Source organism: Silurus meridionalis, chromosome 4, assembly GCF_014805685.1.
Source record: "Silurus meridionalis isolate SWU-2019-XX chromosome 4, ASM1480568v1, whole genome shotgun sequence".
Taxonomy (NCBI): Eukaryota; Metazoa; Chordata; class Actinopteri; order Siluriformes; family Siluridae; genus Silurus; species Silurus meridionalis.
Genome location: NC_060887.1, coordinates 545,489 through 571,664, shown reverse-complemented (window position 1 = coordinate 571,664; position 26,176 = coordinate 545,489). Strand labels below are relative to the sequence as shown.

At 37.8% G+C, this 26,176-nt stretch overlaps 1 protein-coding gene and 2 long non-coding RNA genes across 5 annotated transcripts in view; 2 read left to right on the top strand and 1 right to left on the bottom strand.

Annotated features, from left to right (window-relative positions):
• The window catches only part of LOC124384638 (eukaryotic translation initiation factor 4 gamma 3-like), a 1,295,064-nt gene that overhangs the window by 1,086,323 nt on the left and 182,565 nt on the right, over positions 1 to 26,176 (top strand). The window lies entirely within an intron of this gene.
• Positions 1 to 26,176, bottom strand: part of LOC124384781 — a 277,817-nt gene that overhangs the window by 99,953 nt on the left and 151,688 nt on the right. The gene's annotated exons all lie outside the window — the stretch shown is intronic.
• LOC124384698 lies at positions 20,617 to 25,726 on the top strand. 3 transcript variants are annotated; one of them, XR_006925492.1, is made up of 5 exons: positions 20,617 to 21,080; positions 22,908 to 23,289; positions 24,696 to 24,851; positions 24,928 to 25,035; positions 25,548 to 25,726. It is a non-coding gene; the product is annotated as an uncharacterized LOC124384698 (long non-coding RNA). The 3 variants fall into 3 exon arrangements; XR_006925490.1 differs by having other exon boundaries at positions 20,617 to 21,097; XR_006925491.1 differs by lacking the exon at positions 20,617 to 21,080 and adding an exon at positions 22,507 to 22,542.

The window sequence follows — 26,176 nt, the reverse complement described above, 5'->3', positions numbered from 1 at the left end:
ATCTCTCTCTGCTCTCACATTTTTATTTTCTCACAGTGATTTTCAGGAAGACTGGAGCTCCATGGTGGTCTGTTCCAAAGTGACCTCAAGCTGAGCAACATGTTCCTCCACTTTCTTTTTGTTCTCTTGTCCAGCTCTCTCTCTCACATCTACAGTTTTCTCCAGTTCCTCGTTGATTTTCAGGAAGACTGGAGCTCATGGTGGTCTGCTCCAAAATAAACTCAAGCTGAGCAACACGTTCCTCCAGTTGTTTTTGTTCTCGCCCAGCTCTGGCTTCTCTCAGTTATGTCCTGTTCCTGCTGCTTTCCAGAAGCCAAAGTAGCCTCCAGCTTTTGCACCATCTGTAGCAGAATGGCTTTCTTCTTTCTCTTCTGTTATCTTCTCTATCATTAGAAGAGAAAATGCATCCAAGTCTTTCTCTACTTTCTCCATGTGTTCCAGCTTCTCCTTCATTTCAGCAATCTGCTTAGTTTTCTTTGTTCTTCTGTTTGAAAAACTCTCTCAACCTTCTGAAGAGCTCCATGTTTATGCCTCTTTACTCACAAGCAAAACCTTGGAAATGAGAGAAACAGAGACGCGTTTCCAATTATAGACGTTGTCTTACTGTGACGTCACAGGCAGATGCCCGCCCTCCGTCTGTGACGTAACCGGTCTCTTTAACCTGACACTATGCATGCACATTACACAGAGGTAAGAGCGGATAAAATATCATGTCTTCACAGCTTTTCTGTTGTTCCTGAGAGAAGAGCGATATTACAGTCATAAATAAGATAAAACGGCTGTAAACTGTGTATAAAGCGAGTGAATCCGAGTTGAGAACCGGAAGTTGACCGGAGTGACTCTATGAATGTTGCAGAATCATAAATGACCAGTAGGTGGCAGTGTGATGTGTATTAGAGCTCACTGTCACAGCAGGTAATTAGAAGTAGTGGAGCTCTAATGACGTCATAAATGTTTTGGTAGATATTAGATCTTTTACATATTAATAATTTTTAATATGTGTGATTTAAATACACATTTATAAATATAAAGGCTTTTAGTGTATATTAGAGATTAGAACATAAACTGACACAAATTAAATACAATAAAAATGTATTAACTGAAATTAATCTGAAATAAAACATCAAAATATAAAGATTCTAAATAAAATCTATCAATACATTTAAAATTATAACAATATATAATATTAATAATAATAATAATAATAATAATAATAATAATAATAATAAGTTAAATACAGTGAAGTATTACAGCCTAAATATCTGAATTTATTTCAGATCAATGTTATTCATCCATCATGTCAGCGTCAGAGTAGTGTATTTACATGATCTGTTTCCAGGGTTTTCACGAACACAACTCTGTTATTACTGTTCTCTTTTCACAACGCCGTCTCTTTCAGTTCTAATAAAAGTTCTCATGTATTAAGAGGGAATTTTATGAATGATCAATAATGAAACACCTTCATTACTGTTAGTTATTTATATATTTATTTACAGTAATTGAACAATTTCTGTAAAAAAGAGAAAGAAATAATAATTAAAAGCAAAATAAATAAAATGATGAATTCAGTGGAGCAGAACGACAGCACGATGACCTGAAAGAGAAAAACAGAGATGTGTTACTTTACATAATGTGTGTGTTTGACCGGTACACAGTGTGTGTGTTTAGTAAAGTTTTGTAGGACATTATGAGGACAGTATGACTTACGCTGTAGATGGAACCACTGCATGTTCCTGGATGGATGGAGGTAGGGCTTGGTGTGGCGGCTGCTCCCTGTCCACTGCTCAGCCATAGTGATACACAGTGACCTCCTGCTCACCAGCTTTCCATTCAACTCTCTGATGGCATTAGTGTCTTCATCCAGAGAGGAATATCAGACAAATCCAAAGCCTTTGGACCGTCCATTGTGCAGTACCACCTGTAGAAGTGAGTGAGGAGATACAGAAAGCAAAAACATGAGCTTTACATCTCTCTCATGTAGAAAACCATGAGAAATAACAAGCACTGTCTGTATCCCATAATATAAACAGAACAGCTGTGTTCTTTTATCATCAACGCTCTGGTCTCACTGGTGAATGAACAATGAAGCACTTTTATTTAAAGGTCATTTTCTGAGAGCAGAAACTTGCTGCAAGTGTACACTGGTTCTGGTATAATAGAGGATCTAATCCTAATTCCTACAGAAAACAGAACAAATTCAGCATCCAATGTTTGAGTGCATGTGTGTGTTTGCATTGCTGACTTTAATAATACACACTGATCAATCACTCAGTATTAAACCAATTATTACATGTGACCAACACAGCTGTGACCAAAACCTGCTCCAGATCATGAAGGTCTCTATAAAACACACTGGAAATAGAATCAGAATAGTTCCTGTGTGTCCAGTCTGAGAGGCTGTGGTGTGAATCCCTGTTCCACTGCTGCTGGTTTTCTTTTCCAGGATTTGCAACTGGAACATCTGTAGATGCAGACAATCATCTCATGTTAGCATCCAATCAGAAGGTAAATTTTGCTAACATAAAAGTTCTCTTCTGTTTTAAATCTTTAACTGCACTTAACACAAAACTAATCGGACGGCTTTGACTCACTCTGTGGATGGATGTTCTTGTTGGCGTTGGGTCTTGGGTCTGGGCAGGGTTTTGAAGGTGAGATGGTTTCTACCTTCATGCCGTGACTTCGTCCCTGGGTGGTCTGAGAGGGACTTGGTACACAGTCCTGCTGCCCAGCACCCTGCCGTTCAATTCCATGATGTCTTCGAGCCTCATCAGGAAATGAAAAGATCCCACTACATGCCCTGAGAGATGGTGGTGCCCAGGAACCTGAATGACTCCACTGCTGCCATAGTGCTGTTCATTATGGTGAGTGGGGAGAGCAGGGGTTTCTCCTAAAATCCACAATCATCTCCACTGTTTTAAGCGTGTTAGGCTCCAGGTTTTATGACTGCACCATGTCTTTCAGGCCTCTTCTTCACTGAAGCAGGGTCGTTGGCTGAAAACTGATTCTACAGCTATTTAGAGTAGCTCCTCTTAGCCACTCTATTAGGATCAATGATGAGGATTAATCTTCCTCATATTAATGAATAAATCATGTACTACAGTATTTGAAAATAACTTGAAATCCTGTCAACCGAGAACAGAAAGCTGAGGGTACATTGGGAACAAGTCTCCCAAAACTGGAAAGTTGCAATCTGGAAACATATGCAGGTGCAGGTGATTGTGTGGATCCATAGGGTAGTGGTCATCACATCTGCTTTACACACAGAAGGTTCTTCTGCGACCCCCAGTGGAACCATGCAGCTAGCAAACATGAATGAGGTTTATGTATTTGTCACAAATTGTTACTTAATCCTGGAAATAAATAAACAACTTTTGGTGTTTCTGCATTGTGCTTGTAACAGAAATGGACAATAGGAATTCCAAAAGGCTCAAGGGCATTGCTCCACTGGGGTCGAATCCAGGACCTCCTGCGAGTAAAGGAGATGTGGTGACCGTTAAAGCTGTAAGAGAAGTTGGACACTAAGGAAGGAGAAAAGGAGAACTACAGGGGAATAAAGTTGATCAGTCACACCATGAAGTTATAGGAAATAGTGGAAGCCAGGCTGAGTTTATTCATTAGTTATTTATCCAGTTATCATCTGTTAACCTGTTATTTCAACAAAACCAGATTTTCTCCTGCAAACCAAGTTCAAGAAAATGCTACAGGAATTGACTCCCATGTCGTGTTTGCTGGACTTTAGAATGTAATACTTTATTGCACTGAGGTGCTTTAGTACCTAAAGGTCTTCATTTAAACATTTATTATTTTAGAATGATTAATTTTATTATTATTATATGCAGATTTACATATTTATGAAACCCAAAGAGATAAAATTATTACATTTCAATAATTGGTTTGATTAAACAATGTTATTTGAGTGTTATACAATCAACACATCCTCGTCAAAGCAAGGAACATTCATAAACCCCCAAAAACTATAATAATGATGATAATAATAATAATAATAATAATAATAATAATAATAATAATAATAATAATAATAATAACTGCAGTTGGTTGTCAGATGTCAGTCTCACACTGCCCTCTAGTGGTGTTTTGTTGTCTAGTTATATGTGATGATCTTTTACAAAGCAAGATATTTTTCTTGATAATATTAAACTGTCTAAAACTTAAACTGTTTACTGTTTAACATACAGGGGTTCATGTTTAAATTTTAAGCTAAATGTTTGTGATATAATTAAATGAAACAGAAGTTAAATGAAGCTGATTAAAATGAATGTAATTTGTGTTTTTGAGACTGCTGAAAGGAAATTTCAGGAACTATCTATGGATTCAGACTCAGTCGAGCTGAAACGGTGAAGTGACTCTCCTGAACCCCATTGTTTTAGAAGTGATTGAACTGAACTCTCTTGAACCGAGTCACTTGAACTGAATCTAAGAGTCAAAATCACCAAACCGAATCATTTTGAACTGAATTGACCAAACTGAATGGACTGAATTATTAAAATGAATCTATTAAATAGTTCTTTCTGATGTTTTTCTACTAACTGCAGTTGTCAAAGTTATACTTGAACTATGATGTTATGAGGCTGCATTGGAACTAAACTTTATAGTATTGTGTGATCAGATGAACCCATGAAGAACTCATGTATTGTAAACTGATTTAATCTCTGTGTTATTGTGATTTAATATTTAAACTGATGCTGTGAATACTGTTCAATAACTGTTTATTTTATTACTTTAACTTCTGTTCATGTAAAATTGGGTTTAAACAAAACCTTTATTTTATTATCATTTACTTTTGTCCCGTTTTCCCAACATTTTATCATGTGGATTTTAATTCTGAGTTAAATTTAAATGATGTACAATAATAATTTAATAATAGAAACAAAACAAACTATATTTAAGATATTTATTTATTTTGAAGTAATAAAAAGTTACAATAATCACTGATATGTTTGTACTTTATTATATGTAGGACATGTCCAGCTTGATCTCTCTTTTTCTTTCTCTGGTTTTCTTTCTCTAGTGCTGAAGTCATATTGCTGAACAGCTGTACAGCTTCCTCCAGTCACTCTCGGGTTTCCATCCTCATTTCTCTTCCCTCACCTAAGAATCTTTGTTTCCTCAGAGATTTTCTGCGACTCTTTGGGTTTGTAGAGGTTCAGCTTTCTGTTTCTGCTGTTTATATATATATATAAGTGCTTTTCTAAGCATTTTTATCGGTTATGTCGACTTTTTTTATGTCGCCGAACCCTAATATCTCGAGCACAAAGGGGGAAAAATTTGCCATTTAACGTCGGTTATCTCGGTGCAGCCACAGAAGAACTTCATGAGTGGCGGAAAAATCAAGCTTACAGCTACAGGTGTTGTATTGTACTGGTGAATCTCTGCTGTTAGTTAGTGCTAGTGTTCGTAGTGTTAGTAGGGGCGGCGGCTTTGGGAAGAAAAGAGCAGCCGTTGAGAGAGTGCGGTGGGAAGGCACGTGCAGGGATACACATGAGCGATAACAACGACCGCGTGAACCAACATATACCAACAATAACGGACAGTGAGTGTGGAAGTTTAAATAGGAGCTGGTGATGATGATAAACAGGCACCATATGTGCGCGATTAAGCGAGCTTCAGAGAAAGTGGCAGAAAACACCTGACACGCTGAAGGGGCGAAGGGGCGTGGCAGGTGGATTCCTGACAGATAAACATGTACTGTATGTATTTTTATAGCATGCCTTCATCAAACAAATCGCGGCAACGCTGTTGTGTAAAAAACCCTTCAAAAACACGTGCATGCACATTCTCATTTATTAACGCACATCATGTACATAAAGAAATTTCAAGCACGTTAATATATTGCCGCCATTTTGATTTTCGTTTATCTCAATCATCGGTTACCTCGATGCTTTTTGGCGACCCCCTAGGACATCAACATAACCGGGTTCCACTGTATTAATAATTTAAATAATATCAAATGAAGAATATTAAATATTTCATATAATAAAAATCAAAGTGATTTTCAGAGTTGAATCAGTGGAAAAGCGACTGATCCAAAGCTGCTTTTCAGCTGATACACACTGTGTGGTCAAAAGTATTTGGACACGTGTCTTTTCAGACAGATGGTTCATAAATTCACCTAAAATGCTCTTTAATGCACCATACAGCCAATTAACATGCAAACTGTTGAAACACTTCATATAAACAGAATGTAGAATCACTGAAAGCATTTTAAATGGGATTTAAATACCGCTACAGAGGAAGCAGGAGCTTTTCTGTAGCTATTATTGCTTTATGTTCATGGCACAGGACCAAATATCAGTTTATTTTATCTTTCCATAATGAGCTGGAATAAATCATTAATGCTGCGGTGCCAATGAAAGATTAAGGAGAAAAAGAGTCTCCAGGGACCATGATGATTTCTTGGTCTGGATGATGACTAATAATCTGATTTAGATTCCTACAGCTGTGCTCCTGGATCTATGTGCTGAATTGGGTCCAGTACTACAGAGGGAAACACACCAGAACCATGCCATCCCCGTCCAAATACAGGTCCTCACCACTCTGGGGTTAATGACAACAGGTTGTTTCTAGTGGGAAATGTCAGACAGGGAAATACTTTATGTAAATGGTATATATAATCAACATTTTCACAAAGATCTTTTTTGGATATAATATAATTCTATTAAATCTCATGCTATAGGTCTGGTATCTGCCCTGAGTGTCATAATGCCTGTCATTTGGATGTTATTATTAAGGTGGGTAGTCGATACATCAGGTTTCCCTTCACTGTGGCACACTGACCTGCTTCAGCACATGATTCCTTTATCCTGACACATAGCAGTGTAGGGAACAGACTACAGGCAGCTGCAGGACGTGATGACTGGCTTCTTGGTGACTTTAACAACATGTAGAAATTGTAAACATTGTCCTGATGTAGTCTATAATATGACAGGTGACAGAGGCTTCACCCCTTTACATGCTCCTCACCTCTGAAATGCAGATGTGGAGCTCTGGAGGTCTCAGGTGGAAGACTTCTATACCACCCGGAAAAAGTGTGTAAGATTATCAGGGTGTGTGGTGTTTTGCACAATGTGGCACTGAGGACCAGTTTCCCTCTCCCTCCTGACCTCCCTCCCCCTCAGCATTATGACCCAGCCAGCCCCTGCCCCACAAGAGGGATATAAACTAAGTGGAAGAATCCATGAGGAGGTCATACACGCATTGTAAGGAAGACAAAATAATGGTTGTTATTAGTGTTTATTGTGACTCTTTGTAGTAAGATTAAAATTCAAGATTTAAAAAAGATTAAAAAAGTTTTGAAAAGACAGAAATAAAAAATGATTAAAAGGCAGACGATCTACAAGATACAATAGCTTTACACTCAGCTTTATACTATTGACTATAAGTGTAAAACTATCATAAATAGCCAAAGAGAAAAAGGAAAAAGGCATGTTCAGACTCTCTGTTTCTCTTGTGTCTTCTTTTTCTATTTCTCCTTTTCTTTTGAATGTTTTCTTGTCTCAGCTGAGCAACAATTTCCTCCATCGCTCTCGGACTCTCATATAATGATCTGTTTTATTCTCTGAAGTCTTCTTTCTTCCTCACAAGATTCTGGGTATCCTGGAGCCCCTGTTGGTCTGAAGCTGTAGTTGTTCCTCTCCTCTATGTCAAGTTTAGTTTCTCTCTTCGTCCTCTTGTTTTCTTTAAATTCAACGTGGGCTCAAACTGAGCAACACGTTCCTCCAGTCGCTCTTTCTCTCTGATCAAATGATCTCTCTCCTGCTCTATTTTTATTTTCTCACAGTGATTCTGAGTATCCTGGAGCTCCCTGGTGGTCTGTTCAAAGTGAGCTTAAGCTGAGCAACATGTTCCTCCAGTCGTTTTGTTCTCTCTTCCAGCTCTCTCTCTCACATTCTGGTTTTCTCCAGTTCCTCATGGATTTTCAGGGAAGACTGGAGCTCCATGGTGGTCTGATCCAAAGTGACCTCAAGCTGAGCAACATGTTTCTCCACTTTCGTTTGTTCTCTTGTCCAGCTCTCTCTCTCACATTCTACAGTTTCTCCAGTTCCTGTTGATTTTCAAGGAAGACTGTAGCTTCATGGTGGTCTGCTAAAATAAACTCAAGCTGAGCAACACGTTCCTCCAGTTGTTTTGTTCTCTCGCCCAGCTCTGGCTTCTCTCAGTTATGTCCTGTTCCTGCTGCTTTTGCTCAGAAGCCAAAGTAGCCTCAGCTTTTGCACCATCTGTAGCAGAATGGCTTTCTTCTTTCTCTTCTGTTATCTTCTCTAACATTAGAAGAAAATGCATCAAGTCTTTCTCTACTTTCTCCATGTGCTCAGCTTCTCCTTCATTTCAGCAATCTGCTTAGTTTTCTTGATCTTCTGGTTTGAAAAACTCTCAACCTTCTGAAGAGCTCCATGTTTATGCCTCTTTACTCACAAGCAAAATCTGGAAATGAGAGAAACAGAGACGCGTTTCCAATTATAGACGTTGTCTTACTGTGACGTCACAGGCAGATGCCCCGCCCTCCGTCTGTGACGTAACCCGGTCTCTTTTAACCAGACACTATGCGCATGCGCACATTACAGAGGTTGTCTTCACAGCTTTTCTGTTGTTCCTGAGAGAGAAGCGATATTACAGTCATAAATAAGATAAAGCGGCTGTAAACTGTGTATAAGCGAGTGAATCCGAGTTGAGAACCGGAAGTTGACCGGAGTGACTCTATAAATGTTGCAGAATCATAAATGACCAGTAGGTGGCAGTGTGATGTGTATTAGAGCTCACTGTCACAGCAGGTAATTAGAAGTAGTGGCGCTCTAATGACGTCATAAATGTTTTGGTAGATATTAGATCTTTTTACATATTAATAATTTTTTAATATGTGTGATTTAAATACACGTTTATAAATATAAAGGCTTTTAGTGTATATTAGAGATTAGAACATAAACTGACACAAATTAAATACAATAAAAATGTATTAACTGAAATTAATCTGAAATAAAACATCAAAATATAAAGATTCTAAATAAAATCTATCAATACATTTAAAATTATAACAATATATAATATTAATAATAATAATAATAATAATAATAATAATAATAATAATAAGTTAAATACAGTGAAGTATTACAGCCTAAATATCTGAATTTATTTCAGATCAATGTTATTCATCCATCATGTCAGCGTCAGAGTAGTGTATTTACATGATCTGTTTCCAGGGTTTTCACGAACACAACTCTGTTATTACTGTTCTCTTTTTTAAGCGCCGTCTCTTTCAGTTCTAATAAAAGTTCTCATGTATTAAGAGAATTTTATGAATGATCAATAATGAAACACCTTCATTACTGTTAGTTATTTATATATTTATTTACAGTAATTGAACAATTTCTGTAAAAGAGAAGAAATAATAATTAAAAGCAAAATAAATAAAATGATGAATTCAGTGGAGCAGAACAGCACGATGACCTGAAAGAAAACAGAGATGTGTTACTTTACATAATGTGTGTGTTTGACGGTACACAGTGTGTGTGTTTAGTAAAGTTTTGTAGGACATTATGAGGACAGTATGACTTACGCTGTAGATGGAACCACTGCATGTTCCTGGATGGATGGGTAGGGCTTGGTGTGGCTGCTGCTCCTGTCACTGCTCAGCCATAGTGATACACAGTGACCTCCTGCTCACCAGCTTTCCATTCAACTCTCTGATGGCATTAGTGTCTTCATCCAGAGAGAATATCAGACAAATCCAAACCTTTGGACCGTCCATTGTGCAGTACCACCTGTAGAAGTGAGTGAGGAGATACAGAAAGCAAAAACATGAGCTTTACATCTCTCTCATGTAGAAAACCATGAGAAATAACAAGCACTGTCTGTATCCCATAATATAAACAGAACAGCGGTGTTCTTTTATCATCAACGCTCTGGTCTCACTGGTGAATGAACAATGAAGCACTTTATTTAAGGTCATTTTCTGAGAGCAGAAACTTGCTGCAAGTGTACACTGGTTCTGGTATAATAGAGGATCTAATCCTAATTCTACAGAAAACAGAACAAATTCAGCATCCAATGTTTGAGTGCATGTGTGTGTTTGCATTGCTGACTTTAATAATACACACTGATCAATCACTCAGTATTAAACCAATTATTACATGTGACAAACACAGCTGTGACCAAAACCTGCTCAGATCATGAAGGTCTCTATAAACACACTGGAAATAGAATCAGAATAGTTCTGTGTGTCCAGTCTGAGAGGCTGTGGTGTGAATCCCTGTTCCACTGCTGCTGGTTTTCTTTTCCAGGATTTGCAACTGGAACATCTGTAGATGCAGACAATCATCTCATGTTAGCATCCAATCAGAAGGTAAATTTGCTAACATAAAAGTTCTCTTCTGTTTTAAATCTTTAACTGCACTTAACACAAAACTAATCGGACTGACTTTGACTCACTCTGTGGATGGATGTTCTTGTTGGCGTTGGGTCTTGGGTCTGGGCAGGGTTTTGAAGGTGAGATGGTTTCTACCTTCATGCATGACTTCGTCCCTGGGTGGTCTGAGAGGACTTAAGTACAGTCCTGCTGCCCAGCACCCTGCCGTTCAATTCCATGATGTCTTCTCGAGCCTCATCAGGAAATGAAAAGCGTCACATACCGAAGCCTTTGAGCGTCCGTTCTCCATCATGACCTGTCGGGACAGCGAGCAGAAACACAAAAGCAAAGCACATCAACGTGTTAGAGCATTTGAGCTCTCCATTTCAGAAATACTCCAGCTGAGTATGGGAGGAAACCCCAAGTTACTGAGAAAGAAGGAAAATGTAAGGATCAGTAGTTATAAATGACGTGTGCAGTGAGGACAGTCCCAAATCTCAGGACGCTTATACCGTCCGTCATCCACAATACAGTCCAGATTTCTCAGCAGCAGTGTGACTGTCTACAGAACAACATCCAGTGTGTTCATCACTTCATTTACATTTCTTTAGGATAAAAAAGTAAACATTCAGCATTGGACTTTTGAGTAAGTTGTGCTGTGTGATTCGTGATAATCAGATTTATGGTGAGACATAAACACCTTCAACAAAGTCAGACTCATAAATAATATTTTTACCTGATTATCTACACACAGTTATACATTTCTCACATTCTCTAAAGTCTCCAAAAGTCCAAAGGACTTCAGCCTGTTCTTTTTGATCCTCCATCATCTGCTCCTCAACCTTCTGCTTCTCCACCTCTAAAGAAGTGTCAGATAGAGATGGGTTATATATAACATTCAACATGTGCAATATTACAAGAAGAGTATCTGTTCTGATGAAGACTGTTTGTTCAGGTGAAATAACACAGGCAGAACTTTCTCAGACGGCAGGTCAGAGTTTTGCTAAGATTTTTGTATCCTGGTCCAGGTGATTTACCAGAACGACTTTAAGGCTATTTCTGTATCAGATATAAACTCATCCAATTGTGATGCTGTACCTACACTTATTGTAGGAATACATACATTTTGAAAAAGGCCTCTAATGTTGAAGTGTCAGCAGATAAAGGAGCAGTATATAGTGATTTATAACATTGGAAGAAACAATCATTGATTCTTAATACTGGGTGTAATGGTCATCATGTCTGTTTTATATGCAGAAGGTTTTGGGTTTGACCCACAGTGGAGATATGCTCTTGAGCCTCTGATTTTAATTTCCTACTCAATTACTTTGTTGATTATTTACACCAAAAAGTAATGTGTTACTGTTAAAAGTAACTTTTTAGTTACTTTTTTAAAGAACCTTCTTTAATGTTCCCATTAATGCCCTTTTATGTGTTATAGTCTAAAATAAAACATACTTAAACACAAAGTCATTTTAAACACTATTTTATTAAAGTCAGAGCAGCACAAACTGAATATATCAAGCATTTCTGAAATAAATAACAAAATGAAAACAAGCTGAATAATATACAGTGGAACCCGGTTTATCAGATGTCTAGGTGTAAAAAAGCATCTGAGGTAACGATGATCGAATAACAGAAAATCAAATGGCGGCAGTATATTAAGTGCTTGAAATTTCTTTATGTACATGATGTGTGTTAATAAATGAGAATGTGCATGCACGCGTCTTTTGAAGGTTTTTACACAAATAGCATTGATTTGTTTGATGAAGGCATGCTATAAAAATACATACAGTACATGTTTATCTGTCAGAATCCACCTGCCACGCCCCCCTTAGTGGTTTTCAGACCACTACAACACCTGTAGCAGCTGTAAGACTTGATTTTTCAGCCACATTCATGAGTTCTTCTTCTGCACAGAGATAACCGCTTAAATGGCAAATTTTCTGTGCTCGAGATATTAGGGTTCTACATAACCGATAAAATGCTTAGAAAAGCGAAATTTAGTTCCATCAAAAACACTTAATAGGGTTGTCGAGGTAACCTAGAGTAATTAACAGTTCTGTATTCACAATCAAACACTAAAGTGGCTTCTGCTGTTGTGTTGAGCTCTTAAACATGTTCCTTTCACAGCTGAAGTATGAAAACAGAACACGGGTTAGCTTCTAAAACTGTCGGGCATGTAGATTCTAAAGGGCTTGCAGATTGAGTTGCTGTTTATCGCAGTGGTACAGCTTGAACCAGAAAGACAGCTTACATTTGACAGTTTTGTCTTTATACTCAACTAAAGTGAAATAATGAGCATATTTCCACTTTCTTATTTCTTGCTCTTTCGACCATTACTGCCGCACAGACCTGAATAAGCGGACACACCCACAAGCGTCTTCTTCCTGTTTACAGTGGTTCATCCACCAATCCTACAATGCGGCTTTCCTGTGTCTGGTTAGGCTGTAGTCTACACTTCAGCCCAATTCATTCATTTATAAAAGTAATAATACTGATGGTAATAGTAAGTTACTGTTTTTTACAGTATTGTTACAGTATTAGAGTTGTCCAAAGTAAGTTACCGCCCAACACTGTTTATTTGCATGTTTGTCACACTTTAATGTTTCAGATCGTCAAACTAATTTAAATATTAGTAAAAGATACACAAGTGAACACGACATTTGCAGATTTTAAATGAAGGAAACAAAATCCAAAACTACATGGCTGTGAAAAGTGTTTGCTGTTAAAACTGTGCTAACTTTTTGTTCATGGCAAAACATGGAACAGTGACCTTCAGGAGTGGCTGACCAAAATTACCCCAAGAGCTGTAACACTCATCCAAGAGATCACAAAGACCCCATAACAACATCCAAAGAACTGCAGCCTCACTTGCCTCAGTTAAGGTCAGTGTTCATGACTCATGAGAAGAGCAAAATGATCTACGGCAGAGATCTAAGACAGAAACAGCTGCTGAGCAAAAAGAACATAAAGGCTCATCTCAGTTTGCCAGAAAACATCTTGATGATCCCAAGACTTTTGGGAAAATACTCAAAGTTTAAATTTTGTAAGGTGTGTCCCATCACGCCTTGCGTAAAAGTAACACTGCATTTGAGAAAAGAGCGTCATACCAACAGTGAAATATGGTGGTGGTAGTGTGATGGTCTACTGTTTTGCTGCTTCAGGACCTGGAAGACTTGCTGTAATAAATGGATCCATGAATTCTGCTGTTTACTAAAAATCCTGAAGGAGAATCTATTTTGTGACTTCAAGCTGAAGTGAACTTGGGGTCTGCAGCAGGACAATGATCCAAAACACACCAGCAAGTCCACCTCTGAGCAGAAAGAAAAAATGAAGACTTTGGAGTAGCCTAGTCAAAGTCCTGACCTGAATCCTATTGAGATGCTGTGACATGACCTTGTTTAACTTCATCTTTTAATAATTGTGCAATTTTACTTTTGTCACATTTTCCCAAAAGTTTATCATGTGGATTTTAATTATTTAGTTTAAAAGCATCCTCCAGTTGAGAAACACTGATTTAGAATCAGGATTTAAATGATGTTGAACACTTCAATAAACAAGTGATTTCATATTTTAGATTTTTATTGATTTTATTAATTATTATTGGACATGGAGAGGTTTAGCTTTCAGTTCCTGTCCTTGATGTCCAGACTCACTTGCCTTTTTTTCTCTTTTTCTTTTTTAATGAAATGGGTGATAGTTGTCTGATCCAGTGCGGCAGGGGAACAGATATAGAACTGTGAGACTTCAGTGCAGACCACACCCATTGTGAAACCTGTAACCACCACCGTGAGAACTCGCTGAGAATACCTTAGAGTCTGTTGCGTGACATTTGCGACAAAGGATAGGACAACAATTCCAATCACGATGTTTCGCTGGTTCAGTTGTCCATAGAACATAGCCACAGAAGGTGATGGTGTAGTACGTTACAAAGGTGCTTTGCATGACGAATTCCGTGAAGAGAAAACTGTGAGTGGTCGGAGCACCCACTGAGCTGGCAGGAACTCCAAACGATTGGGCAAGGGTAATAGCCCTCGCACATGATAGATACGGGTGATCAGCTGAAGTCCTGCAGGAAGATCATAGACAGAGTTCTGGATGGAATCTAGCCACATTCCATCTGGGAGAACATGTCAGCGTGGTGCAGAATGTCGATCACCGGTCTGAATGGGTCCTCATCAGTTTCCCAAACGAATTCGTCCTTTACTGGAGGAAACCTGAACCATTTACGGGTCTATTACGGCACCGTTTACCTAAAGGACAGGTGGGCTGCTCCAGGCACCACAGGCAGTGCTTTTGAAGAACAAGTAAATAACAAGCATCGCAGGGAGCTCTAGAGGTTACAAAGTTGATGTGATACCCCTCAGCACATGCTTGATGTAGGCACACGTGCCTTGATGCAGACGCATACCTTGCAGAAGCCTCCTATGTTCACCAGCTGCCATGTTCCTGCACACAGCATAAAATACACACAACAACAACATGATTTATATACGATATAATCAAAGAATCAGAATTAAAGCATAGAAAGAGTTTAGTGCTTTTAGTTATAAGGAAACGTTTGTTACAGTCATTTTTTCTTATTGACTAGGGCCATAATCCCTCCATCCAAATCCACATAGATGTTTTGATCCATATCTGTGGAGATGTTTTCTGTAGAAGACTCTTCACCTGTAATTTTATACACTGGGAGCTGTACGTATTGTCTAAACAATGACAAGGAATTCCACAACAGATAAAACATGCCACGGCTGCAAGGATTATTAAAATTGTAGTCCCAGTCTGACCCTATTCTACTCTATTTATTAGTATATTATGTTAATTATACTTGGAGTAAACAGGTTACATGAGTTTGATTAAAATATGGGATAAATAGGTTAAATTAAGCTACTTCATTGTATCTAATAGATTCTATACTAATTATTAGGTCCATTTGTTGGATTAATATAAAAAGCTAAACTATAAAAGCTAAGATTAGCTAGCCAGCTAGTTACCCATGCTAATGTCGCTAAATAATGACTTTGTACTTTTCGAGTCTTCTACTAAATAATCTACAATATTCTGCCATAATTATTTAGACGACTTACCAGGTACCTGTATGAAGAAATGTTCAATAGAAGAGAATTTGTAATGTTTTTTTAGTTGCTGCTAATCGCTGCTGCTTCTTGCTGCTGTTTGTTTGTTTGGTGGTTGTCAATTTTAGTGTCTCTTTACTTACAATTGGTAAATTCACAAATGAGAAACAAAAGCACGCTTTGAATTATATAGGCGTGTCACACTGTGACATCACACCTAGATGCCCGCCCTCTGCCTGTGACATCATCATGTCACTCACTTTATTCTCTCTCTCTTTCTCTCTATCTCTCTCTCTCACACACACACACACACACACACACACACACACACACACACACACACTCTGCGCATGTACAGATTACAGAGGAAGATTACACACAATCCGGAAGTTGACCCGGTGACTATATGAATGTTGTAGAATCATAAATGACCAGATGAAGCTGACTGAGGTGAACCCTGAAACTAACCCAGGAACAGAGTAGGAACATTCTGACCACCTGCTGGTTTCTTTTGAGAGACTGCTGAAAGGAAATTTCTTGAACTATCTATGGATTCAGTCTCGGTCGACCTCATTGTTTTGAATAGAAGTGACCGAACTGAACTCTTAAACCGAGTCACTTGAACTGAATCTAAAGAGTCGAAATCATCGAATCAAATCTTTTCTAACTGAATTGACCAAACTGAATGGACTGAATTATTAAAATGAATCTATTAAATAGTTCTTTCTGATGTTTTCTACTAACTGCAGTTGTCAAAAGTTATACTTGAACTATGATGTTATGAGGCTGCATTGGAACTAAACTTTATAGTATTGTGTGATCAGATGAACCCATGAAGAACTCATGTATTGTAAACTGATTTAATCTCTGTGTTATTGTGATTTAATATTTAAACTGATGCTGTGAATACTGTTCAATAACTGTTTATTTTATTACTTTAACTTCTGTTCATGTAAAATTGGGTTTAAACAGAAACACACACTATATTTAAGATATTTATTTATTTTGAAGTAATAAAAAATATTGAGTTACAATAATCACTGATATTTTGTACTTTATTATATGTAGGACATGTCCAGCTTGATCTCCTCTTTTTCTTTCTCTGGTTTTCTTTCTCTAGTGCTGAAGTCATATTGCTGAACAGCTGTACAGCTTCCTCCAGTCACTCTCGGGTTTCCATCCTCATTTCTCTTCCCTCACCTAAGAATCTTTGTTTCCTCAGAGATTTTCTGCGACTCTTTGGGCTTGTAGAGGTTCAGCTTTCTGTTTCTGCTGTTTCTCATAGTCAGAACCCAAAGTGCCCTTCATGTTTCATGTTTCTCCAATTGCTCTTGGTTTCTCAGAATGATCTTTTTGATGATATATTTTTATGGAGAGCAAAATATTTTAGGTTATTTAAACTTAAATTTTTATTTATTCTGGAATAATTTTCCTGTCTGTTTTTATTAATATTTATGTTCAAAAAACATTGTTTTAGTGTGTTCAATAAATGTTATCCTGTTCGGCCCGCAACCTAAAGTGTGCTTTGAGTTTTGGCTCCCTGTGCAATTAAGTCTGACACCCCTCACATAGATAAATATAATTAATTATTCATAATAACATAATTAAAGGTAAACTGAGCACATTTTTTATCTCAGAAGTGTGTATCAAACTGGTAGCCCTTCACATTAGTCGGTACCCAAGAAGTAGCTCTCGGTGTCAAAAAGGTTTGTGACCCCTAATTTATAATCTTGTTACTTTTGTCTCTACATGAACATATACATTTTATATTTAGTCATTGTGTCATTGTGATTTCACCCTTTTACATCGTATCTCTGTTGGTTTCTTTTATTCAGCTCCATCTCACAGATGTTCTGGGACAGCTCTTAGGAGCGTTCTCTGCCGACAGTATCATCAATTTCAGCTCTTCTCCCTCACCACTGAGATTGCTCCATTTATTAAACATCTCTCTACTCCAGCTGTTCCAGAGAACCCCTGTCTGCCTCCTCGCATCGTGAAGAATACTTTTACACGTGATATGGGCACACAGACCTCGTCTGACCTTCCTGCTGTTTATCATCAGGTGACACAGACCAACAATGAAGACTATGACGACTCCCATATTCCTGCATCGACTCTACCATCTCCTCCTTATCCTTCATGTTGGTCCCCTACTGATTATTCTCCTACTTCCCCCGTTCTCTCACCTGATCATTATTATTATCCTCCCATATCTTCCCCTGAGTCTGATCCTGATTGCTCACCCATGTCTTCTGCAGCAGCAATGGCCCACAAACTCTTCTTTCCCAATAAACATGCTTAAGTCTGCCTTGTTTTTGTTTCTCCTACACACTCATAACATTAGTCAGACCCTATTCTACTCTATTTATTACTAACTGATTATTACCTCTTAAAAGAACCTTCTTTAATGTTCCCATTAATGCCCTTTTACGCGTTATGGTCTACAAACACAAAACTGACTTAAAAAAAAAACTAAAGTGGCTTCTGCATCATAAAAGCTGTTGTGTTGAGCTCTTAAACATGTTCCTTTCACAGCTGAAGTATGAAAACTATCAACAATGTAGAACAGAACACCGGGTTAGCTTCTAGCTTCTAGCTCCTCAGGCATGGAGTTTCTGGAGGTGTTGTTATCGCAGTAGATACGAGCTTCAAACCAGAAAGACACAGCTTACATTAGACTAAAAGTTTTTGTCTTTATACTCAACTAAAGTGAAATAATGAGCATATTTCCACTTTGAGAAACTCGTCTTGCTCTCGCCTCGACTCGCCATTACTGCTGCACAGACCTGAATAAACAGAGACACACCAACAGTGCGTGTCCAGAGAAGTTTAATAATAAAAAGCATGTTGGTTTAATTACAAAAACAATTAATGCTCCAATGTTTGGAAAAGATCTCTAAAAGATCCTAACATTTGATGTAAACCTTGATATTGAAGACCCAAAGGTCCCTAATGTTTGTTGACAAATAGTGTTTTACATAAAAGAATCAGCTTTTATTTTACCAAAGGTTATGATCACATCTTGACATGTGGATTCGATTTGATTATAAATCTTAATGTTTCTATTTATTAATTCATGGAGCCATAAATCTTTTTGGCAAAATTTCCATCAAATTTTGAAAATCTTCAAAATGTTTCTTGGTTGCTGCTAATCGCTGCTGCTTCTTGCTGCTGTTTGTTTGTTTGGTGGTTGTCAATGAGATACTCAAATTTGTATTATGACATCATAAAAGCGATTCTGTACACATCACTCTGGTCACATGACCAGCTGGAGACTTGAGTCCCAAAGCACTTAAAGCACAAACACACTGCAAAATATTATTTTAATACAAAATTACCTTCAAATATCAATCTAGAAAAATGGCCCTGAATCCTGTATGTACACAAAACAGACAAATGAATCTCATTTAAAATGCTTTCAGTGATTCTACATTCTGTTTATATGAAGTGTTTCCGCAGTTTGCATGTTAATTGGCTGGATGGAGCTTTTATTCATTAGTTATTTATCCAGTTATCATCTGTTAACCTGTTATTTCAACAAAACCAGATTTTTAATTCATTTTTATTTGTATTGCGTTTTTAACAATGAACATTGTTTCGAAGCAGCTTTACACAGATAATGTGGTGATAAAAATAAATAAGATGTTCTATATGTGTAAGTTTGTCTCTGATGAACAAGCCGGTGCCGACTGTGGCGAGAAAAACTCCCGAGGCGGCATAAGGAGGAAACCTTGAGAGGAACCAGACTCAAGAGGAAACCCGTCCTCATCTGGGTTTCACTGAATGTCCATTTATTACAGCTAAATGATGTTGAGGTGAAGTGATGATCAGATACAAACTGTAGTCCTGAGTCAGTGTAGCAGACTGTTAACATAAACTACAGTCCAAATCCCAACCCTCAAAGCTCCTGTTCTTACTCTGTTTTGTTTCTGCGTGGACTATTTCAGCCTGGTGGTCGTAAGTTTTTGGACACTTTGTTTTTTGTGTTTTTTCCTACGAGTACATTGTATTTGACCTGATAGTAGTAGGGCACATGTTTGATCTAAAATAATGAAAGTGATGAGACGGAACTCTTTGTACAAATAATTACACACACACACACACACACACACACACACACACACACACACACATTATGTGTTCCTAATTAAGTGTTTGCAATACATGAACACAATTAGTATCATTGTACATACAGTAACATGGTCATTTTTGAAAACATATGCATTAAAGACTCCTAATATACATAATACAAAATTACATATATATAAATATCGAAAAATGGCCCTGAATCCTGTATGTACTGTAGATGTTTTGTTTGAAGTGTTGTGATCATGAAGATGAAATCCTGCAGGTTATTTGGGTTTGTACTGTGCAGAGTGGCTTTCAGTCCTAATGCTCTTAAACGTCGAGACACTGTATGTGAGACAGATCCTACCCTGTTCAGCGCTGAACTGGTGAGCAATTCCAGCTGCAGTGTGGAAACGATTGCCCGTTGAGATCCTCCGCAGTATCCTGTCCTCTCTTGTATTTGTCTTCCGTGGACGACCAGCCTTCTTGGCAGACTTGAATGAGTGATGTTGTAAAGATTCAATATTCTTGAAATCACATATTTGGAACGACCAACTTGTCTTGCTATGGCTGATAGGGTCATTCCTTTGGCCTTCATCTGGACAACCTGCTGTTCAGTCACTTTAGAACGGCCCACCATCTTGTAGAGTCAGTGAAACTGGAAGTTAGGCTGCCAGTTAAATAGGGGTTGACAGATAATCAAGGAAATTAGCACCAGGTGCCAGATTACACAAATAACTGGGAGGTATCTGAAAGTGTTCTCTAATTTTGATCAGTGTGTTTTCTGCAAAATAATGTTTTTTTTTAAATGCCTTAGTTATTTTGTGGAAAAGGTGTTCTGGTAGCATGGTATAGACAGGACAAAAACTCCTTCAACTGTTGAGCAGTGAAGATGACATTATTTCAGAATTGTTCAATTGTTTATAAATTGTTCTCTGATTTTGATCCCCAGTGTACATATTTTCCTTCAATAAGTCTGGAAATGCAGCCATTACACTCTCTTTATGCCCTCGTTTTCAGCTTATCTTAATTTTAGTCACAATCTTCGCTTTCTCACTTTGTTTCGCCATCTAGCAGCGGCGTTTCGAGCTCGTACCTCAATTTTTTGCTCGCGTAACAAAGCAAGAAATCGACCGAGTGACCGCTCGTACCTCGGAAAACTCGTGCATTAATGCACTCGTAGGTCAAAGTACCGCCGTGGTTCTGTTTTGGTTTCTATTGATTAGTGTGTAATGGAAAATTGCTGCACCAATCACGGATGCGGACGCAACCAGAGAGGCGGAGCTTCTAGTATCAACACGCCTTTGCTGTAAAAGTGATGGGAAGATCGGATCATTTTAGTGACTCGGTTCTTTGAATCTCATTTATGAAAATGAACGAACGCGCGTCCAGTAGAAAATAAAGAATCACTCTTAGAGACGAATCGTTCTTCTGAGTCACATTAAAGACTCGTTCAGAATCAAGGAATCGTTCATAACCGACTCATCACTACTCTGCATCATCAGTAATGAGCTCCGGGAGAAACTCTGTGTTCCAGGTGGAGGATGAAGACCCTCTGCCGGGATGGAGCGACTGTAAGACCCCTGTAACGGTGACTTTCTAGTCTTTATGGGTTTTATTCTCTTTTCAACACCGAGACTCACACTTTAGGAACCACTGAGCTAGGCTAACTAGCCGGCTAACTAATCTTAGCTTCAATAGGTTTCACCCGCAGGTTAAATATTCTACATTTAGTGAGCTATAAATAAATTATAAATATCGTAATAAAGAATAATTGAATGTATTCGTCTTTTGGTCAATTTGTGTCAAATATTCCAAGAAACTAGTTAACACAAAAACAGCGCTAGCGAACCCGGCTAACATGAGGCTAATGATGATGTTCTCCTACACTATTAGCCGAAAGCTCCATTTCTGCTCACTGCAACATTTCTTTTTTTCATTTTTTCCTGCAAGTCCATGAATTTGATGTTAATGATCAGGATTAGACAATAAATGATGAACAGATCACTTTTCTTCTCTTCACTCGGTACTGATGCTCCTGATCACCTTTCCACCTGTTTGAGGCTTTTATGGGGGATTTGTTTATCAATAATAATTGTAATTACAATAATTATAAATATTGCAACTAGCTATTTTGGTAATCAATTAATCTAATGATTTTTTTAGATTAATTGGATAAAAAACAAACTTTTAATTAGATGTTTTGTTTATTATAACTGTATATCATTAATCATACAAAATCATTTAAGTATGAAAGATGAAGCAATTTGTGTAAATCAACATTTGTATTGTATTTTACAGATGGCAAGTTGGCAAACATACTTAAAAAAAATCTATATAAAATATTATAGCATTTTTTTTAATCATTTTTGTTTAAAAAACTACAGTAATTTTGTTTAGTTGTGAAAATATAAACATCTAGAATATATAATAAATAAATGTTGTATAATAATGAAATGATATGTATACATTAAATATTTAAAATTGAAAACAAGCATTTGAACGTAGTAAAGCCGCAGTAAATCACTTTTAGAACAGATAAGTTACTGTTGTAGACAAATGCTATAAAAGAGAATGAAATGGAGAAACGCAGCAAGTTAACAGACTTAATGTATAAAAAAAAAGGAAAAATATGCATCAGTGTACAAATGCTGTTATTTACTGCTTTTAGATTTAGTGTTTGTTCACACCGTTTTAATTAAATCATGATGATGATGTGATCGAGTCGATTGCGCAACCTGATGCTCATGAGTCACGACAGAACAGATCCAGTGCGAGTCCCGGTTACAAACAAACAGTTTACACAATAACACTTCATTAAACTACACCATTTTCACATGATGAGGATCACAGCATTCACTCACAACCAATTTCATTATTGATTAGATTAGTTGTTGCAGCTCTAAAATAAATAATAAACTCAGTGTTTCAAAGAGAATAAAATCCCATACAGTTTGGAAAGTCACTGTTCCAGCAGTCGTACAGTCGCTCTATTAAACATTTTCTACTATTGAACATCAGGTAGCTGCTAAGTGTGTAAGTAGCAGTAGAATATAGTAGACCCTTTAGACCAGGGGGTCCAAACGTTTTATTTACTAAAGTCCTGTATCAGATCTGTTACATATGAATTGTGTGTTGACACGACGTCTCTCCTGAAGGTTGTCCGTTACAAGACGGAGACAAAAAGTTATGAATGTGTCCAATTTAAATCTCAAGACGTGGCAAATTTGGCAAAAGAGAATCTTGACAAACTTTTAACAGCTATAAAGTGAAATCTATTAATATAAAGTGTGGGTTTGGTCATATGAGGGGATTTCAGTCAGCATCAGGGGGTAATTTTGCTGGTGTCGGCATAAAGACTAACAGCAGTGTGTAAGAGCAGTGTCTCTGTTGTGTTACAGCTCCATCCAACACTTTAAGTCTCGTAAGGAGCGCGAGACTGAGAGGAACCACCACATCCAGAGTCCAAACACTTGTCCCTCTGAGAAGTTGGACGCCGACCGCGAGGGGCAGCGTAACTATTTAGCATGCCGGAGTCTCGATCGTTATCGGAATTAACCAGGCAAATTGCTCCACCAACTAAGAACGGCCATGTACCACCACCCAGCTCAAGTTCCAGCTGTGGAGGAAAAACCAGCTGCAGCTCAAGTTCAAGCTGTGGAGGAGAAACCAGCTGCAGCTCAAGTTCCAGCTGTGGAGGAGAAACCAGCTGCAGCTCAAGTTCCAGCTGTGGAGGAGAAACCAGCACAAGTTTAGAATTCAGTAAAAGCTCCTTCAGCATCTGTGAGTAAAGACCAGATCTACAAGGACACAACATTAACAACAAAACACACACACACACACACACACACACACACACACACACACACACACACACAAACGCTCAGTTTAATACCATGTGGTTCTATTGATTGTATGTATCTATCTATGTATTGATTGTATACAGTGGGTACGGAAAGTATTCAGACCCCTCAAATTTTCACTCTGTTATATTGCAGCCATTTGCTAAAATCATTTAAGTTCATTTCTTTTCCTCAATAATGTACACACAGCACCCCATATTTACAGAAAACACAGATTTTGAAGAAATGAACTGAAATGATTTTAGCAAATGGCTGCAATATAACAGAGTGAAAATCGGAGGGGTCTGAATACTTTCCGTACCCACTGTATGTTTGTGTAGAACGTGTCTGTAATGTTTGTGTGGAACGTGTCTGTAACGTTTGTGTGGAACGTGGCGTACACACATTTCCACCCCCGTTTTGTGTGGATCAGATTTAGTGGTGTCACCGTGATAAACACAAACTTTTGTCATCTCAGTGCGCCAGTGCAAAAGCTTTTCTTGTCCAATGTGGGGAAGGAATTAAATACCCTAAGATGAAGTGTTAGCCACAAGAACGAAGAGGTTCAGAAAGATCTTTTTAAACTTCTTGGACGTTGCTGCCACCAAGTCTTACATCATACACAAGGAACTACACGACAACAGGAACAATACGGTGTCTGTAGAACAACATGTTGCTCTGCGTGACGTATTGCAGTGTATTGGTTTCTTTTTTTGTCACTCGGTTAAAATCAGACACATTATTCAGGACATTCAGAGCATTAACTCAGAATATTTAGGAAGTGCGGTATTCAGCTGAGGCAAGAACTCTTACATGATGACTTTTTAATGAGATTTAATGTAATGGCCGAGAGTTTAAGGTGTTGGATGTGAAATCCAAAGGGTTTATTTGTTTCAGCGCAGTGTGAAAGATGCAAAACTGTTTTACATCTCATGATATTTAGACTGAGGGTCTCACCGCCCTGTTTGACAAACGAGAGGATTTTACCATGTGCTGTCACGTGACCACACACGCACACGGCCGAGACTCAGCGATTACCTGCTCCACCCTGTTACATGAAAGCACCAGCACACGGGCCGCAGTCAAAACATAATGTCTCTTATTATGTACTAAATTACTGACATCAACAACAACAGATTCAAGTATCTGTAAAAAATGTTTCTCATACGTGCATTACATTTACATTAATGTGTTTTTTTCCTGAGCTCATCAGTGCAGTATGTTGCATCACTTTCATGCTGTCGTCTATTATGATGTACAATATTAAAAACAAGATATTTAAAGAAACTGTTGTACATTCATTACGTTACTGTGTTTGTTTGTTTGTTTGTGTTTGTTTCACACAAGGCTTTAGAGGACAACGAGTGAACGTCTCGTCTGCGGCGGTAGAGGACGATGAGTGGACGTCTCGTCTGTGGCGGTTTGTCAGCACTGGGGTTTGGCTCTGAAGCTGGAAACACACCTGCTCCTAGTCAGAAGAAATGGTTGGATCTGTTTTATAAGGTTTGTGCAGACAAAAATGTGTATGAGAACATGATTAAACACAGGTACCATAACCTAAAGGTCTTTATTTGTACAGAGGGAGAAATGTCCAGTGCAGGTCCACGACCAGTCGAAACTTTCCGGTGGACCACAGAAACGTCTTTGTGGATTCCACCCTCCTAAAGTGTTCATTTCAGACTTTCAGGTGATCATCTCTTTCATGTCACGTCACTGTGGACCTGCACAACTATATTTGTGACCACACTCATGTGCTTTAAATGTCCTCTGCTGTGGGATGCAGAAATACTTGTTGCAATATTTATTTTTAATATCCTCTCTTTAGCGCCCGCCAGAGTTTCCTCACACCTCCACTCGCGCACCGCTGCTACAGTTTACATCCCTAATCATATAGAACAATATCTGCTTTATCTATTCCCATTTCTCATCCAGTGATCAAATAGTGGAAGCACTGAGATCATTGTAAAACACTTTGGTTTTTGCTCAAGTGTGTTAAAGTGTGTTATATTTATAGATCTTCATTTCACTTCACTTCTGCCCTCAGACTCTCACTAGTGTACAGAGATGATTGTGGATTAAACATATTAATGTGTGAATGTTAGATTTTCAATGTTTCTTCTTATTTAAATCTGTAAAAAATATCAAGACTAAAAGGTAAATAAAACCTGTGTTCCACACTCTTTATTGTTCTTTTACCAGGTCGTAAGTGTTCCACCTGCTGCAAGTGTTCCACCTGCTTTACTCCACTCCTACTGCTGTAGCGCCCCCTACCTCCACCCCCACATTATACAGCCTGCACTTTTATGTCATTTAAGAAGACCTTTATATGTCATTATCATCATTATTATGTTTAAGTTCATAATATACAATATGTGTCTTTACAGCCTGGATTTCAAAGTCCATCTCCTTCATCCAGTCCTTCATCTGCATCCAGTCCTGCTGTTTCTTCCAGTTCTGCTCCTTTAATTATTTCTTGCTGGTGTTCTGAGCGACTCATTTTACTGTTTATTTGTGTGGATTTACTACTATTATAATCTATAGTTATTTATGATCAGGTTGTTGTTTTAATCCCAATTAGGGATTTTTTATCATTGTATTTGATTATATCTATTGTTAAATAATCTTTATTAATATATACATAGTTTTGTAATATTTGTATTTTTGTGTTTGCATCTATTATAATTTATCATTTAATATTTTTGTAGCATTTTCAGTAATTAAAAATAAAATGTTTTATTGTTCATAAAACAGTGACTCATGAATTATTCTGTGAAACTGCTGAACCCATTATCATCTTAATAATAATAATAATAATAATAATAATAATA